The following is a 6000-nucleotide window of genomic DNA, read 5'->3' as shown; positions in this document are numbered from 1 at the left end:
TTTTATCTCATTGCTCGTGTTACTGATGGTTTCATGTTGTTTCTTTTCGCTTTTTGTAACACTAAATATTTGAACGGAATATTCACACGCACCGACTGTCTATTTTGCCCGAAATGGCTAATAGACCTCACCGTAAATGGTGATTGGAAAACGGCATATCGAAGGTTTTAAATGGCTAATGGGGGGAAAAATACAATTTCATTTATCGACAGAACGCTAACAAGATTCGCTAGAAAGAAAAGGTATTTTTGCTAGCTGATAGGTTTTGAACATCGTTTGGGCTGCATTACCTGTTTGCAGGTTGAATGTTTTTCGATCATTGATCGAACAGGAGTGGATTTTAAATAGCCGTAAGCAGAAAAAAACGCTGGATATATCAATGGGAATCAGCATCGATAAAATGAACATTGATAGTTCGATTTTCGACCTTAGGATCCATTAGAACGCGACCTTTTTTCACGTTGGTTTTTAAAGCCTCTTATCATTAAAGGCGATTTTCTGGCAGGCAAAGGAGCATGTAGCCGAACGATTGATTGCATACTCCCCAGAGGCCTTCACTATTTCGAACTCGATCCGCTCTTACTCTACTGGTGTACCGCAAACGTTTGCCAAACGTTTCGGATTCGATTCAATCAACAAACAGCTGTAAACGTATGCCCTCAGGGGCGTTACAAGAACCAAAACGGCCGGTTGTTTGCAGTGATTTTAATCTTGTTTGACCAGATTTCGTCACGTATCCTTCTAATCCCCGGGTGAGGTATCTGTTTCTACTATGTTTCGTCCCAGGTGGAAAGGATAGCGTAAGGGTTAGTGATGGTTTTGTAAACAGCCCTAGATTCGATAGTGTAATAGACGTCTGAAAATGTATTTTTGTATGCAAAGTTTATAAACTTCACTACGGATTATTTGAAAGTTAAGCGTTGTTATTCAACAACATAAATAGTACATTAAATATTAAGTTTATAAGCTATTAAGAAGTATGAATTTGAATATCAACATATTAGATATCGACGAGATATCATATTAGATATCGACATATTTATTATATTGTTGTTTATTATTGTAATGTATTTTCTCTTTTGTTATAATGAACGTATTGTTATAGTAAACATACATTTTTTTCTCTATTATACTTTAATGTTTGTTATCACAGCATGTGTGCTGCATTTCTCATTAATCCATTACGCTTCTAAGGATTTTTTTTTATAATCGTTCCCTATATTTTTCCCCACACTCATCATTCGATGCCAGAAGTGCTTATGATGAATACAACTCGCATAATAAACCCACAACAAAGGCGAACAAAACTCGAACACACTCAATAGCAAACTCAACGATTTTCTATTAATCAACGAGACCGATCAGTCTCGGTACAGCGTGAAGTGAAAACAAAAACTCCTACACGTCCGCTGAAACAATAAAACAGCTGCCGGGTGAGTCTGTGATTGAAAGTATGTAGATTAAAATCGCTGAAAAGCTTCATCGTGAAAACCTATCCATGCGTTGGGTTTCATTGAATCGCACACTTGGAAGCATCACGGTTTTCCGCATTTGGATCGACAGACGTATACAACATCCCTTCCCCCAAGCCTACCGATACAGCTGCATTATATAGCTGCGGGAAAGCGCAACACGTATTCTTCGGCCACCATTTCCGGTCAGCCGGTCAGTTCGCACGTGAACATAAGTGCTACGGATCAACTGTCGGACGGCATGGGACGCGTGAGCAATAGCACTGAGTGGTGAACGAAAAGTCTACCTTATGAAGAGTGTTTTTGTACTTCTACTGCACAGCCATCACTATTTCTCCTATGGCGTGATGAATGCCCAATGCGTTAGTTGAATGGTCAAAAGCCCTTCGATTGCATGCATGCATCACGAGTAGGCACATTGTATACGATTTTCCTGCACTGGTGTTTTTTTTTCCTGACCACAATTCAAAAGAGATATTTAGGTGAAAGTGTAGTGCAGTGTAACAAAATGCATTTTTTTACCATAAAAGATAACAATAGCAACTCTAACGATAAACATAAAAATACAAATGACACACTACAGTGTACAAAGAAAGTAAAAACAGTGTATTCAAACACTCGTGTGTAAAAGCAATTATGTTATCAGCACGTTATCATTCGAGAACAAAAGAATACATTTTCCTGATGGCTAATGCAGACCACAAAATACTGAAGGAGGCGCATGGTCCTTCACGTTCGCCTAAGGAATATATTAGAAAGTTTAAAAAAATCCTGAGTGAAGAGTGAAATATTACATGTTTTGAAACAGTTCAGTTTATCTAATTTTTTTGTATATTTTCTATGAATTGTCTAAAATGTGGATACTTTTGTTTGATTTTTGGTTCAGTTGGTTTGCTTCGATTGGATGATTTGCGTTTGGTAACCTTACCTAGGACGGTTTCCTATTTCTATTTACACTCTCTTTCTCGTATAATTTTTCCCCGTCACACCCTGCTTCGCTGCTCTTATAGCAGCATTTGCTCGTTATAGCAGCATTTGCAGCAATCGTTGTTTTGAGTGCGTATTCTCATCTTAATAGTCGTCGTCGTTACTAGTCAAAAGGCGTCAAAAGTACAATTCCACCTTTTTTTAATCATTGTTATAGCAGTTTGGTTTTTCCTCTCATACAATTCCAAAGGGGTTTGAAGCGAAATTTCGAAAAAAAATATTTTTCATCGCACCGATTAATTCGATATTCTTTAACAATACATTAGAAGTAGCATTACAACTTAAATATTAACACCGATGAACCTACAACATATGTACAACATATGTATCTACATAATGTAAATCGATGGTAAAAACTGGTTAATTCTCGATGTTCGAATTCGCTTCAAATGCATATAGAGCAGCTGAAAATCTGACGTAAAATTAAGAAAAGAAATAGATATCTTCTAGAATATTGAGATGGAGCGGCCCGGCGGAGCCGGTCTTCACACGAACGGACCGGACCAGTCCCCCGTAGCAAATACTGACTATCCAGCTACGTGGTAAAATAAGTCGATACGGCCAGGCCGTTCTTATGAAAAAAATAATAAATAAATAATAGAATATTGAGACAAAATTTGATCACTGCAGAGAGGATTTTTTGTAGTTTTTTTTTTTCAGATATACAGTATATGTTACGTTAGTATATTATATTATATGTTGTTTTGTATACAAGTTGTTATATTTGTTAAATTTAAATTATTGTAAGCTAAATTAGTATGTGTAAAAGGATAAAGTGAATTAGATCAGAACTAAGAAGTGGCCATAATCCTAATTGATTTCTTCAATACGTCAATGTATTCCTGGCTTCATGATTGTATCAAATAATCACAGAGAAATTTTAAATTCCAAACGTTGGAACATCTGCGGTGTGTTAGGATTAGAATGATAAAGGTAGACTACCGCGCAAAGATTTTCTAGTAGTTGCATATAAGACTCAACCATGTTGATTTATGCTATCGATATTCAAAGAAATCTCTTCGCATTAAAACGCATGTAAGTAACAAGAAGTTTTATCTTCAAAATTATGCATTTATTGTTTATCTAAATGAATTTATGTATGCCGAAACATTTAAAAGAAAAACCCGAAACAACCCCATCGTTCGCTAGGACTTAGAAAACTCATTTCTATCTCCCTATCAGATCTTCTTCCCTATCTAGAAGCTTTTTTCCAATTAGTTTTTTTTATGTTTCCTGAAAAAGAGACCTTTCAAATAGTTTGCTATTAAGAAAGCCATTTCATTTAATTGAATAGTACTAACCACGACACAGAGTATGCTTTCCGTGCTCAGTAGTACATGCAAACATTTACCACACGTGTGTTAAATACACCATTTCATCTCCCACTCATCTCCTGGCCTTTCCCAGCATAGGTAGGTAGAACGCATGGGTAAGTTCCATTCTAACTTGAAAGAAGTTGGTCACCATCCCATCGCATCAAACATCAGACGGTCTAAGTGGCTAACGGTTACCCGTACAATCATTTTGTTTAAGGATGTCCTTTTACCCGGACACACTCACAATGCTGGTGGCAAAAGTTTGCCTGTGTCGAAAGTGTGTTTAGATTTTATCGATAAGTGCGCAAAATGTGCCATATTTGTCTAAGCATTCCATATGTGGTCGAACTACGCTGTAGCACCGTACCCGTTCAGGGTACTTGTATGTTGCGCTTTAAAAAAAAAAGGGCCCACAACTATTTCTAACCTCACACGCCCCAAAATGCAGACCGAGATTCACCTCTGGGGAGTGCAAATCAAAAAACTAATTATAAATAAAAGTTAAAAGTGTCTTCTAAACACATCCTAGCTCCACACGTATCACGTAGGGTTGTGTTTTTGGTTTTAGGGTGTAGCGTAAAGGTGATAGCATCCACAGCAAACTCACTCACCTGGTTGACGCCACCTTTGCAGGTATGTTGAAACTTACCCATTCCCTGAAAGGATAAAGCATCGTTTGTGTTAAACTGTGTTTTTGGGGTTAATTCGCCCTTTGGCTCCATGGAGTAGATGAGGTTCGTGTGGTGGAAAGCAGATAAACCCCTGTTTCGAGGAGTCGACAGTTGATAAGTTAATTAGGTGATCTCTAAAAATTTCGTAAATATTAGAGATTTTCCATACAACAACGAATCTTTTGTTTTTATTTTAACTGCAGAAGAGTCAGCCCGTGTATCACCAATAAAAAATATCTACTTTTTCAAAATTTTGCATATTTTAAATTAAAATCTCTCTGATAAAATTTTTAAACATTCCAATTACTACTAGCTTACGGCTTCAGCAAAAATACTCAGTAGCTTCAAAAATATGTACGAATCGGAAAGCAGAAGTAACGTAGCTTTTGAAAAATTAGAGAGTAAAAAGACTGACAAATTATACTATATAATCGAAACCTAGACTATCAGACTTTGGATTAGTTGATGCACCTTCAAAGATTCATTAACATTAGAATAACCGAACGTTTTAGGCGTTTTTCACTGATGATAATTTTTTTACAATTTTGTGGACCTGTAAACAGTTTAATATTTTCTTGCTAAAGAATAGATATGTAAAACTCCAGTCATTTGCTACCGTAGAACTTTTTATCCTCAAAATTTAAGTTAATTAAAATGAAGCGTTCAAACAAAATCACTGGTCCGGACAATCTATTGTTAACCTTTTGAGCGTCGATTCAGGGTTTACATTACTCTTTGCTATAAACTCGTATTAATGACTCATCTCAATGAGTCATATATACTCTTCACACCACACAAGTAAATTTCATAAATTTCAAAATAAAACTCCTCAACTGAGCCCTTCGAAAAATATCGATAGTGTAGTATCTCCAGCACTTATCAAACGGTTCACCAATAGTAGTCACACCCTACCACGGTGACAAGAGGTAAGGTGTTTAAGATAGTGATGTTTGTCCATTGCCATAATGAATGTTTTATGTTTGGCTTTTGGTGGGCATACGGAAGGGCACGGAAGTTTGGAAACGTCACCCAAAGTGAACCACCCCGTGTACCGTTCCAGTGTTCTTGCACCAGCACCAACTTCACCTATATTACCTGTGCGTTACTTGTGCCGTACCTTTCACAAAGAGACGCTAAAAACCTTCCGCTCCAAAGCGGTAGTTAGTAGATTGGTCTTCTCGGCAAAACTTTAGATCCTTTCCCGATTTTCCTTGCCGTAAAAGGTACGTGCTTGCTTGGTTGAGGACCACCTACCAACCCACAAACAGTCCTGTCTGTGTTAGAATAGAAGGTCCTCTCAAGCGGTCTCTGGCTGGTACGCTCCCTTACAGGGGCAAACCGAAACGGAGCGCCATCCGTCAAGAAGCATCGCAACGTAAGCCACACCATATGGCCACACGGACGGAACCGGATGCCGTTGCACTCGATTATGCATACCGAGAAGGTGCACCCATACCATCTCCGGTGCATCTTTCTCGCCATCACCTTCCCTGCGCCGGACGCCATTTTACGTTCGGAAAGAGTGTGTTTCACAAAACGCACCGGACAAGCTGC

The sequence above is a fragment of the Anopheles moucheti genome, chromosome 2 (genome assembly GCF_943734755.1).
Source record: "Anopheles moucheti chromosome 2, idAnoMoucSN_F20_07, whole genome shotgun sequence".
Lineage (NCBI taxonomy): Eukaryota > Metazoa > Arthropoda > Insecta > Diptera > Culicidae > Anopheles > Anopheles moucheti.
The sequence above is the reverse complement of the archived record's forward strand: the minus strand, read 5'-3'. Positions refer to the sequence as shown.